The 13201-nt window shown below is 55.0% G+C and overlaps 1 protein-coding gene across 3 annotated transcripts in view; it reads right to left on the bottom strand.

Moving 5' to 3' along the window:
* The window catches only part of Ppard (peroxisome proliferator activated receptor delta), a 69403-nt gene extending 58569 nt beyond the window's left edge, over nucleotides 1-10834 (bottom strand). For 2 of the 3 annotated variants that reach the window (XM_005084890.4, XM_013124366.3), the window contains exons 1-2: nucleotides 10707-10834; nucleotides 6649-6732 (exon numbers count right to left, since the gene is read on the bottom strand). The gene's annotated coding sequence lies outside the window, so the exon portion shown is untranslated. Of the gene's footprint in view, nucleotides 1-6648; nucleotides 6733-7075; nucleotides 7095-10706 lie in introns of those variants that run through there. The other variant, XM_040732082.1, reaches the window with a different exon arrangement.
* Between the last annotated feature and the right edge of the window lie 2367 nt (nucleotides 10835-13201).

Here is a 13201-nt window from a genome sequence, read left to right as displayed (position 1 = left end):
TACTACGGGTGTGGGGGCGAGGTTCTGTTTACTTCTGGAGCCAGGGAAGAAGGCCAGGCATGAAAGGGGGACCTTCGCTGTGCTGAAACTGAGTCGGGGAACTGCACAGCTGTTGAAGGAGGCCCAGGTGACAGCCACACATACCCCCTGGCTGCCAGGCTCAGGGAAGACAGCTGTTTGGCCAGGAGGGAAGGACCAGGAGCTGAGACAGTATCTCAGGTGGGCATCTGTGGAAGAGTGGAAAGAGAGGGCCTTTTTTGTGCCGAGTTTCCCTCATAGGTTTCTAGTCGAAGGAGGTAAAGACCCCAGAAGCCCTGCTTTGAGTTGGGATCCACGTTAGGCACATGCCCCATACTAACACTGAGGGTAGAACGGCCCTCGTAGCCTAGGAAGGGGAGGCTACCTATTTCCCCAGTTATGAATACCTGGGGACAGGGACACTCCCGGGTACAAAGCAGCAAATACTCTACATGAAGAAAGGAGGCAGCCGCACAGGGGAACGACACTGAGCTCTGGAGATCTGGAGGTCGGGAGGTCAGGACTGGTCTCCTTGGACCAGAACCAGGGTGCTGGCAGCGCCACGCTTCCCAAAGGTCTTGGAGAGCCCGTTTCATTGCCTTTTCCCAGACAGAGCTGCATTCCTCACATTTCCTGGCCTCATCTTCTGCCCTCAAAGCCAGAAGTATAGCATCTTGCATAGAGGTCCCACGCCTGCCCTGCACCCAATCTCTCTGCTTCTGGTGACATGGTGAACCCATGAGGAATACAGAAAAATTTCTCAGGCTCAAGAGCTTAGGCTGGGGCAGTGGTGGCACATGGCTTTAATCCCAGCACTCGGGAGGCAGAGGCAGGAGGATCTCTGTGAGTTTGAGGCTAGCCTGGTCTACAAAGCGAGTTCCAGGACAGTCCCTGCTACACAGAGAAACCCTGTCTTGAAAAACCAAAACCAAACAAGCAAACAATAGGTCCCTAGCTTAGTCACACCTGAAAACTTGATGTGGTTGTCAGACAGCAGCTACGGGATTATGGCCTCTTCGGGGGACTTTATTCAGCTCACAATGACAGAAGCGACCCAAGGACACTTAAGGAGCACAGGTCCCTGCCCAGCCTGGGAGCCTGGCTGCCCCAGATGGCTTCCTCCTTTGGCTCCTCCGGCTTACTATTTAGATGGGTGGGGGAAAGGGAGCTGTGTGAGCCTAAACATCTACGTCTTGGGATCTTCTTTGGAAGGTAAGGGGGTTTTCGCCAACCTCCCCAAGGGCTCCTGAGGACTGCACTGCAGGATATGTGCTGACATCAAGGGGCTCTCCCTACAGACAGTGAGCTGTAAGAGTGCTCTTGGCCACCAGGCGGTGGTGGCGCATGCTTTAACCCCAGCACTCGGGAGGCAGAGGCAGGTGGATCTCTGTGAATTCAAGGCCAGCCTGGTCTACAGAGTGAGTGAGATCCAGGACACCAGGGCTACAGAGAGAAACCCTGTCTCAAATTAATAATAATGATGATGATGTTAATGGTGATACTCTGGGGGCTGGAGAGATGGCTCAGAGGTTAAGAGCACTGACTGCTCTTCCAGAGGTCCTGAGTTCAATTCCCAGCAACCACATGGTGGCTCACAACCATCTATAGTGACATCTGGTGTCCTCTTCTGACCTGCAGACATACATGCAGGCAGAATACTGTATGCATAATAAAGAAATGAATCTTAAAAAAAATGGTGATGCTCTGGGCCCATCAACCCCACTGTGGGTCAGGATGATGGGGATGTTTTCTCTCAGTGCCTAGGACAGACGGCAGCGAGAGGTGAGCCGCCATGGTCAGAGAGCTGGGTCCTTGACCACGAAGATACCAGAGACGGGTCAGTGCATGGCAATGAGCACAGCAAATGCCACCACCTGTCCCAGGAACGTGGCGTCTGCAGACGTTGAACTGTCTGGGGCAGCACGGCCAGAGATGCCTGTGTCTTGATCCTCTGTTGTGTGGCCAGCACTGTGGCACGCTGCTCTTTGTAAACCACTTCCTGCCTTCCCAAAGCCACCTAGCACCTGGCCAGGTGACAGGAAGGGTCGATTTCCCATGCAAGGACTAGCCGCCCCCATAACCAGTGCCCAGCTGGCCAGAGATACTTAGTAGGCCTACTGTGACCCTAAGGGCACACTGGGCCGTGTCTGGAGACCCTAAGGGCACGCTGGGCCGTGTCTGGAGACCCTAAGGGCACGCTGGGCCGTGTCTGGAGACCCTAAGGGCACGCTGGGCCGTGTCTGGAGACCCTAAGGGCACGCTGGGCCGTGTCTGGAGACCCTAAGGGCACGCTGGGCCGTGTCTGGAGACCCTAAGGGCACGCTGGGCCGTGTCTGGAGACCCTAAGGGCACGCTGGGCCGTGTCTGGAGACCTTCTTGGGTTTCCATAGCTGGGGAGCAGCAGTGCCACCAGCTACTAGTAGACAGAAACCAGGTGTTGCTGCCCCGCCCCCAGGAAAGGGGCACTAACTCCTCCAATGCACTCAGAAGGCTGAGGGGCCAGCCTGTACTCAGGGGTGATGAAGCAGAGGCAGAGGGAAAAACAATTAGTCACAAGTCCAGAAATGCATTAGGCATTTAGGGAAACTGAGGAAGAGCAAATCTCACTTGCTTGGAAGTGGAGATGAGTGGTGTTCTGGGTTCCAGAAAATCCCAGCATATTGTTTGTGAGGTGAGAGAAGCCTAGTCAACTATGCTACCAGTTGGGAGAGCGGCCTATGCAGCCGCTCAGAGGAGGCCGAGTTCTCTGAGCCTCGAAGGCCACAGACTTCTGAACACAGAAAGTGCCAGGGCTGTGCCAAGGATACAGGAAAGCGGTGGCAGTCTCTCAGAGGTCAGAGGCGAGAGCTCAGTGCCAGGCAGCGCCCCTGATGCTGTGCGCTTCCCCCTAAGGTACCCTCCAAGGGCAGCAGCTCTTGAAGCTGCCTGTGTCCACATGAGCTGTAGAGAACTCCGTATCGGTCCCAGGAGAGCGGCTCAGAGACCCCAGGGCTGGGCGGACGCGAGGTACAGAAGATGTGAGGAAGGGAGAAAGGGGCGGAGTTGTGTACAGTGCTGGCCCCCACGTGACAGGTGGTAGAGACACTGTTCAAAAGTCGGCTCCTGACCGGGGAGAGCGGCCGCCTCAGAAATTCCCTCCCGCAACATTCAGAACCCAGATCACAAAATGGGACACACTAGGCTTGTGGTCCCTTCCCACCTTCCAGAGAAGCTGATGAACACCAGGGACACTAAACAGTAAGCCACGGTTAACCCGGCCGCTCAGAGCAGCTCCCGGTCAGCCTGCACCAAACCCACGCAGGTCTCTTCAGACAAATGACAGGCTTGGAACAGGGTTGCTGACTGTCAGGGATGAGCCCGGGAGAGCCTCTCCTTCTTCAGTCCCTCCTACAGTCTGCTTCCTGACCCTTGACCCTTGTTGCCACTCCCCAGCATGGCCTCATTCTTGTCTCTTCTCCTTCCTTCTGCTTTTGAGGCTTAGTCCCATGAAGCCCAGGCCAACCTTAAACTCCCTGAACTCCTGATCCTCCTGTCTTGGGTTACAGGCCGGTGTCCCCATCCATGCCTATGCTGTTCAGGCCTGTCCTCCAGCCCACACGGCTGCTGTCTCTTCAGCAGTCTGCCAGGGCCTTGCTTGCCAGGGATCACCACAGGAGACTATCCAGTTCCCTCTTGGGAGGAGGGAGGGGAGGGCCATGCGACCCTCTCCTGAGGAGGCAGACACAGCCAGATGTAGGCAATCCTTCCCTAACGCCCTGGTCTCAAGGTCCCTGGGGACAGCTAGAGGACACAGGTGGTGAAGGACTGGGGGAGGGGACAGCCACGGAGGAGCCATCGTCCACACGGTGCAGACCTGCTGCAGTGCTTTAAGGTCCCCCACACGCAGTCAGTAAGGCTGACAGATTCATTGCTTCCTAGAACGAAGCCGGTGAAACCACACATTGGTTTGTCAGCGGGACCAAGGTGGGAGTACCCCGGTCTCTCAAGGAAATTTTAGCAACACCTGGCTCTGTCCCTACTTTTTAAAAGATTCATTTATTTTATGCCTATGAATGTTATGAGTGTTCTGCTTACATTTAGGTCTGTCTGGAACTTCCATACCTGGTGCCTTCAAAGATTAGACACTGGGTTCCCTGGAACTGGAGTTATGCACACTCACAAACAGTTGTGAGCTACCACGTGGGTTCTGGGATCGAACCCAGGAAGAACAAGTGTCCTAACCACTGAGCCACCTCCAGTCCCCATCCTTGACTTCTGATGGTCCCAAAAACTGAAGTGCACTTGCAACAATTACTGGGGTTAACGATTACTTTGTCTGTCTGGTTTTCCATCTGTTTTTAATAAAATGCTTAGCTTTCTATGTGCTTTTGCCTTGACAATAAAGCTTCAATTTAGCTGCCTTCTAACATGTATAAACCCTTTAGTTAATTTCTCCCGTGCATCAACGATCCTGAGTGGGGCTGGAGGTCCCCTGGTGCTCTGAGCAGCTATCTGACTGGAGGGTAGAACAGAGCCAGCGCAGGTCGCTGCGCCCACAGGAATGGGGATGAATCAGGAAGGACTTCCCTCCTCCACCGAGACCCTGTACTGGTCCTTCATCCTCCACCTCCATTCGCCCCCCTTTCTAGCCACCGTCTGCAAGATGAGTACCCCTCCAAAACTCCCAGTCGCTCCCCACTGCCCAGACACGGCGGAAACACCTCCCCTTGTGACTCCGTGTTCTCGATGGACTGACCAGTGAGTTCCTAACGGTCTGTTCCGGAATGGAAACGATGAGAAAGGACTTTCCGTCTCTAGCTGACTCAGGTGCAGGCCAGGTGACCGCCCCACAGCAGTGGCTGAGCTCTGCAGGGCACACCTTGGTCTGGCTTGGTCCTGAGACCGGGTCACGAGAAGACCGGCCATGTCTGCACGGCTCTCGTTCTAGGATGTCTGTGCTCGGAGCCCAGCCGTCATGCTGTGAGCGTCACTGTCCTCTGACTTCCACGGACACGCACAGTGTGCCCTGCACACATGCACACAGACAGATAAACAAACAACGAATAATGGAATTTTACAAAGTAAAGGTGCCTGGTTGTTACCGTGCATGCCTTTAATCCCAGAGCCCTGGAGGCAGAGGCAGGTGGATCTCTGTGAGTTCAAGGCCAGCCTGGACTACATAGGGTCAAAAAAGAGGTGTTGCTGGGGTGGGGTGGGTATTTGGGTCAAAAGTTTTAAAACTACCACTTTGCATGGTGACTTCAAAACCCAGCAGCCTTGTTTGGCTCTCGGGATGCCGTCTAAAGATAAACCCACTGACCGCCACACTCTGGGCATGCGCCGGCTCCCTAAAACCTGCAATCTTATCCCCAGCTATGCTCCTCACACCTGGAAGGGGGGTGGTGACCGAGGACTGTGTCTGAGTCGCCTGTCACAGCACCTGGCCCAAGGAAGCAGCAAGGAGGCGTAAGAGGCAACGGCTGCAGAGTCTTGAGCTGTGCACAGAAGCTGGAGCTGAGCCTCCGTGGGAGGAGATGAAGGCTCAGGCTGAGCTGCAGCCATTGTTGCTGCCCCCTGACAGAAGTCAGTGCAGGCCAGCAGTTCTCCCAGCCCGGAAGACTTCCTCCTCATTCCATGTGGGGCCTTCAGAGGCCTCTACCCCCTTCTTCCTCCCTCACGCTCCCTTCGGAGGAAAGCCGCCGGATGTGGGTCTGAGAACTGCAGGGGCTCTTGCCCTAGACCTTCCAGAAGGATCCACAAACAACCCCAACCCTAGGACGGACAGACAGACCCAGGCTGGTCGCCCTGTTTGGTAACAGGAAAATCCGCTGGGTGTAAAAGGCAGAGAAAGGGAAGCAGAGCTCCTGGACCCCTGCACATCAGAGATTAAAACAGAGCCAGGTTTCCCCTAACCCCCAGCAGGGACCCGCCGTAACCCAGCATGCCAAACAGTCAAGACAATGACCACCAAACTCCCTGGTGTGCCCCTTCTGAGGGTTTCGAGATCATGCCAGGCATCCTGAGAACAGAGACACTGCACGGGAAGCCCAAAGCATTGTTAGGCTCTGCTGAGGGAGCTGCCGCCCAGCAGAGAAGGAAGAGCCCCTGTTTCTGCCCCATAGACCTGGGGGCAGGGACTAAAGGTCTCTGTCATGTCCCTGAGCAGATGTGACGGCACGCACCTCCAGTTCCAACACTTGGGAAGAGGAAAGGGGATCTGGAGTTCCAGACCAGCCTGGCTGTCTCTAAGAAACCAAACAGCAACACATTTATGGTGGAAATGGAAGCCGGCTTCTTGGTGGCCCATTGCACCCACACGGCAGAGAAGAAAGAATGTTCACTTACTCGACAAACACTGACTACCCTCTGTAGCACGTGGTCCCTCAGACACAAGAGGAGCCAGAGCAAGCCCTTGTTCTTGTGGGGTTTATTTTTCAGTGGGCACAAAGACGAGAATCTCCTAAAGACCTACATACGACACACACATTCGATGATATCGTAATGAGTGTCCACTGTGGATTAAGTGACGGGTGCAGATGCTACTATGTCAGGCACCCTGCCATCAGGGACTCAGCCTGCGGAACCCGGCAAGGCCAGGCTCCTACGTGGAGCCTGTGGCCGTCGGCCAGAGCCCGGGGACGTGGTCTTTACCTTTACCGCGTGTTCGTCTTCATCTGTCGGTGAGCAGGAGCCACTGAATGAGTGCCACGCGCATACCCGAGCCACTGCACAGAGCTGCGGGACAGAAAGGAACCAAGGACGTGACTGAGTGGGGCCAGGGTCCGAAGACAGCACTAGGAAGTTTTACCTGAACACTGGGACTCAAAAACCAGGGGTCCATGTGACCTCACACAGACACACGCAGACACACACAGGCAGACAGGCAGGCAGGCAGGCAGACAGACAGACACACAGACACACACACAGACACAGACACACACAGACACAGACACACACACACACACACACACACCCTGGGAGGCTGTCACACTCAGCCTGAGTCAGCAAATATTTCCCAATCCTGGAAGGAGTCCGCACTTCCAAGCAGGCAGACACCAGCCCTCCCTGCTGATCTTACCTGGGTGGGGCGGAAGGAGATGGTAAGGTAAGGAAGAGGTGCCCAACACCCCACTAGCTCGTAAAAGGAGAGGCCCTGAGTCACAGAGAGACTGGAGTCACACCCCAGTCACCAGCCCCAAGGTATGAAGGCCACGGGAGAAGAGCCGCATGCCTGAAACCTGATGCTGAAGGCCCTGCCAGGCTCCGGCTAAGTACCCAGCTCTCCTCTGGACACCCTGGAACCCCGCTGCTCCAGCAAGCCACTCCTCCCCTGGCTCTAGTGGCACACAAACATGCTCAGTGACATCAAACCACCTCCAAGAAACAGCCCCAGGGCAATCTGGGACGACAAGGCACAGGCAAGGGCACTGGGCACAGGCTTTGGACGTAACACAAGCCAGAGCCTGGCAGGACAGACAAGCCTGTGTAAGCGCTCCATAGGGAGGAGTGCTGCCAATGTGGACAGTACCACGGGGTTAGTCCTGGCATTGCCAGGCCCCCAGAGGCGGAGAGGAGGGCACCACACCCCCAGACATGCAGAGAGCAGCACCCTGTGGAGCTGGGCCTCAGCCGAAGCTGATGGAAGCCACGGATCTCACACCTCCTGGAGAGACGAGCCTCATCGTACCAGGACATGCCAGGCTCAAGCCCTGGGGACAGCTTGCACAACAGCCGGGCAGTTGTGTTCCTTCCAAAATAGAGGCCTACCAGCTTCTCAGGCTAGTCTCCACACTGGCTATCCTGCCAGGCCTTTAGGGAGGAGAGTAAGGGACCCCAGTTGGGACGGGGAGGAAGAATTCGGCTGCGTTCCCTGGGTGGCTTGAAGCACACCCAAGTGTAGCAGAGAAAAGACAAGAGGAGCGGGGGTCAGTCCAGTCACTATGGAAGTGACTGGTGATGCCACTGGCCAGGGCCTGTTCACCCGTACCTTCAAAACAGGTATTGGCCCACAATCTGCAAAAATCGCCAAATGGAAAACAACTGTTCCCTTGAAGGCTGCAGAGCGGACGCGTCCCAGGAGACTATCTGGCCAGCTCTACCAGGACTGGCTGGCCCTGGACTGTGCTCAAGATTCCCAAGGCCCGCCTCATCACAGAGCACCGCTGACAGGACAGCGGCAGACCGCTTTTGCAGAAGATCCAGGTTCGATTCCCAGCACCCACACAGTGGTCCATAAGCCCAGGCCCAGCAGACCCAATGCCCTCTTCTGACCTCTGAGGCACACAGCACCAAGTACACAGACATGAGCACCCAGAGTGTCAGGCAGAGTGCCGAGCACTCAGCCGTGCCCCTCAAAACTGAGGCCAGGTGGGGTGTGGCGTCCCAGTAATACCAGCAGGAAGACAGAAGCAGGGAGACTGCCGCCAGTTAGGAGGCTAACCTGACCTACAGCGTGAGCTCAAGGCCAGCCTGGGTTAAGAGTGACACTGCCCCAAATTTAAGGAGGGGGTGGGGAACAGGCACTCGTCACCCAGCCTGATGACCTGAGCTCAATACCCGGGACCCAAACAACTGAGAAAACGGACTCCAAGAATTTGTCCTACACGCTCACACAAAAATAAATAAATGTAAAAGATATTTAAAAAACAAAACCTTGAGGGACGTTTTTCATAGAAAGAAGAGATTTCTCCTCATCTACTCTCCACTCCCCGAATCCAGGGCTGCATAGAGGAGACTGGCCCGACCGCAGGCCAGCCACAACCCTACTGCTTTCATGGAAAAGGGTCAGTGTTCACCAAGATTACAAAACTGTAAGGTCTGGTCGAGCTGGTTTAGTTGGCTCCCAGCTGCGGCTCCAGAAGGCTGCTGTTCTGTGACCAATTCTGGCTCACAGAAAATGCGATCCTCAAAAGTGGGCACCAGCGTAACCATGGGCTCCCTGTTCTAATGTGAAAATGGGTCACACTTCCAGATCCACCAAGATCAGGTGAGGTAAAACGGGGTACACATTCTTTCCCGAGAAAGTCTCCAAGGGTCCAGAGCCAAATAAAGGAGCCCAACCCCAGACGTCTGAGACATCGGATGACCCATGCGCCTGGAAGCAGACAGCTCAAGCTCCTTGCGAGGCCTCCCTGGTGCAACCCCGCAGCCTGCCCAGGCGCATACCAAGGCAATACACCCCAGACCGCACCTGGGTGGCAACAGGAACGCCAGCTACCTCTCCCAGCCACAGGAAATGAAGCTGTCCAGGAAAAGGAAGGAGAAAAGGCACCAAGAGACCACGTCCAGGGACCAACATTCAAGGCACATTCCATCAGTGAAAGACAGGACAGAAACTCAGTGGCCTTTATTCAAGACATCATGACTAAAGGCTACAGATGCCCAACAGCCCCAGGGCTAACAGGCCAATTATCCATTTAAAAACTCAAACGGGGAGAGGGGAAATGGACTCTGGGGCTGGTGAAGGGGCTCAGCAAAGCGTCACCGGCCTCCATGTCCCAAGTCTATTTCCAGGGCCCACCGGAGAGAATGAGACAACCAACTCCCAAGCCCAGTAAGCTGTTCTCTGACCCCCACACACCCCACCCCACCCCACACCTCACATAAACAGATAAATGTAACGTTTAGACAAAAAAAGCGTTCTACAGCCAGTACAGGGAAGAAAAACCAAGATGAGGACCACGGTCATCCCTGGGCACGGCTTCTGGAGACTTCTCTAAGTTCTCTGAGATAGGGCAGTGAGTGGAAGGGAGGAGTGAGGCCACAGATAGCTCCAAGTATCAAGGTTTAAATGAGCTCCACAATAAACCCAAAGGAATCCTATTTCCTGGAAGGGGAAAAAGGAGTTATACGAGGCCTCCAGCTACCGCTGGCGCACACCCAACTCGGAGCCGTCTCTCCCCAAGGGTTCCTGGAAGTCAACAGACCCATAAAGGGGAAGTATTGTGAAGCTGGGATTCGAAGGCCTAACACTGGACATCCCTCCCAGCGCAACCCCCAGTAAACCCTCCCACCCGAACAAACCTAGTCAAGAATGGTCAACAACCCCATTCAAGCCTTCCCCCTCTCAACCGAAGGTGAAAGCGAAGCCTATCATGTTCCCCTGGGTTCTCCCCGAAGCTGAGGCGAAGAACCTAGAAGAGAAGCGGTCGGGTGACAAGAGGTGAAAAGGACGGAACTGCTACCAAGGAAATCAGAGCCGGCAAAAGCAGGGCCTCTGCCGGCAGCCAGGATAGAAGAGGCTTGCATAAACCGGACGGGCTCACAACCTCCTAGGGAAGTCGGGGAGGGATCCAGCAATCGAAGAAGCAGGGGACGGAGACGGGGAGGGAGAGCAATGACCGACCGGGCAAGGATGGGAGGCTGTCGAGGGAGGCGGGAGGGATCTCCAAAGAGAGGGCTGGGTAGAGGGGGCGCCGGAGAGGGCACTCGGGGAGAGGTCAGAAGGGAGGTGGAGACGGGGATCTCGTGGAATCGGGAGGAGAAGAAGCCGCGGGGCCCCAGAGGGGGGTCAGGGTGGGTGGGAGGAGGCAGGGATGCGAGCTTGGAGCAGCCACAGAGGTCTCCGTCCAGGGGACCCCGGCGGTGACGCCTCAGAGCACAGGCCGAGCGTGGAAGAGCCGCAGCCGCGCGGAACGCAGCCTCCGGAGCCCCGACCCCACCGCCCACCTCGGCCCGGGCCGCGCTGGCCTCTCCCGACCCGCACGGACCTGTCCCGGCCGCCTCCCGCGACGCCTCCACAGCCGTCCCGCAGGCTCCGCAGAATCCCCCAGCTCCTGCCAAAACTTTTCCCATTAATCCCCGGCTCCGCCGCGGCCTGCGGCGTCACACGCTCCGAGCCCCGGCCCCGCCCCCGGCCCCGACGTCACCGCGCCGCTCGTCCCCGCCCCCCACCGCCAGGCACTCGCCACGCCCTCTTCCTCCAGGGCAGCCACCAATCGCCGCGCCGCCGGAGCCATCGCTCCGCCCACCGAGCCGCTGCCCCTCCTGGCGGGTCAGCAGCGCCCTCTGGAGCCAGATGTGGGAGCAGCACCTGAGGAAGGCGCAGGGGAGAAGCTAGGGCTGGTAAAACGAGTCCAGCGAGTCACACACACACAAGGAAATTTAAAGCGAGGCAAGAAGGTGGAGGTCATCTAGTACAGCCTCCTCGCTTGTGGCTTGAAAGAAGCAGCTAAGGGTGGCCGGGGCAAGGAGTAGACACAAACTGTAATTTTCAAAAGAGCTCGAGGGTGGCGCATGGGGGAAGCCCTGGGGGTGAAAATACACACACAGACACATTTTTAAAGGTCTATTTTTATATGTCCGAGTGTTTTGTCCGCCTGTCTGTGCACTACGTGCGTGCAGTGCCAGCTGAAGCCAGAAGAAGGCGTTGGATTCCCTGGAAGTGGAGTTACCGCCAATGGAGAGCTTCCGTGTACCCATGAAGATGCTGGGAACTGAACAGCGGCCCTCTGTAAAGCAGCAAGGGCGCTTCACCACTGAAACATCTCTCCAGCCCTCCAGTTTTGTTTTGTTTTGTTTTCATTTGAGAAGAAAACGGGTGGCTACTTCGATGACTTAGCGGGTCACCATGCTTTGCCTTCAAGCCTGATGACTTAGTTCCGTCGCTGGGACCCGCATAATGGAAAAAGAGAACAGCCTCCTGAAAGTTAGCCTCTGACCTCTACACACCCACGGGTGCACTCGCGGGCGCGGGCACACACACACACTGCACACATATGCCGGGCTGGACCAACATCCTCCAAAACAATACAGAGAAACCCTGTCTTGTAAAACAAAACAAAACAAAACAAAACAAAAGATGTTGGACAGGCTAGAGGACATATTTTATTTATTTGTTTATTTATTTATTTAGTTTTTTTTTCAAGGCAGGGTTTCTCTGTGTAGCCCTGGCAATCCTGGGACTCACTCTGTAGACCAGGCTGGCCTGGAACTCAGAGATCCACCTGCCTCTGCCTCCCGAGTGCTGGGATTAAAGGCGTGAACCACCACTACCACCCAGCAGGAGTTATTTCTAACCTTTGGACAAAAACCTAGGAAATATCTTCTATTCCCCAAGATGACAGCTTCCCATGCTGCTCAAAATCAGAGCACATTGAGACATCGTACATCAACCTAAATCAGAGCACATTGAGACATCTTACGATCACCTTGTCACATCGTACCTCAACTGTCAGTGTTTCCCCATGCCTTGCCATAGGACACTGGAGAGCCCAGAATGGACTTATCACTGAGGACACTGAGGCACACGTGATAGTTGGTGATCTTGAGTCTAAATTCTACATAGGGCAGGGAAAGTAGGGAGGCCCCATTTGGTCAAAGCATAGCAAGAACACAGACTCCCCTTAGCCACGCACAATGGTATGCACACACACAACCCAACACTTGGGAGGTAGGGGCAGAAGGAGTAGGAGTTCAAGGGCAGCCTCAGCTACACAGTGAGTTCTAGGCCAGTTTGGGTTATATGAGACCCTGGCTCAACAAACAACCCCAAAACAACAGACTTTATCTGACTTAATGGTTGATGATTTGCCAGTCATGATGGTTGGTGTGTGCCTGTAATCGCAGCTCTGGGAAGGCTGGGGCAGATTGAGATCTCAGGTTCCTCACAAGCCTGGGCTATAGATCTTAAGAATAAGAATAAGAATAATAAAGATTTAGAAATCAATCAACTCTGTCTGGTTTTGAAGAATCTCTTGATCAGGCCTTTCTTCTTTCTTTCTTTCCTCCCCCCCCGTGTGTGTGGATGGGTAAGGGGCAGGGGGTGTCTTACTATGTTTCTGGCTTTCCTAAAATTCACTCTGCAGACCAGGATGCTTTGGAACTCACAGAGATCTGCCTGCCTCTGCCTGAACTAAAGGCGTGCACCACCTTGCCCATAAGTTATTTGATTTTTATCATCTTTTTTTCCCCTATTATTCTGGTTTTGTTTGTTTTGTTGTCCCATTATTGTTTTGAGACCAACAGGGTTTCACATATTCCAGGATGGTCTCAAACTTCCTCTGTATGTAGATCCCCTTGCCTCTACCAGTTTGTGTGTGTGTGAGTGTGTGTGTGTGTTTACGCGCACACGCGCGTGAGTGTGCATACGTGCAAATGTACACGCACCATAGAGAGCACGAGGACAGCTTCCAGGGACTTTGAACTCCTGATTCTCCTGGGCAGTCCACTCTTGAAAGACAAAGGCTGGAGGAAGGGCCGACCT

This window comes from Mesocricetus auratus, unplaced genomic scaffold, assembly GCF_017639785.1.
Source record: "Mesocricetus auratus isolate SY011 unplaced genomic scaffold, BCM_Maur_2.0 Super-Scaffold_100027, whole genome shotgun sequence".
Lineage (NCBI taxonomy): Eukaryota > Metazoa > Chordata > Mammalia > Rodentia > Cricetidae > Mesocricetus > Mesocricetus auratus.
This window is presented reverse-complemented; position numbering and strand designations above follow the sequence as displayed.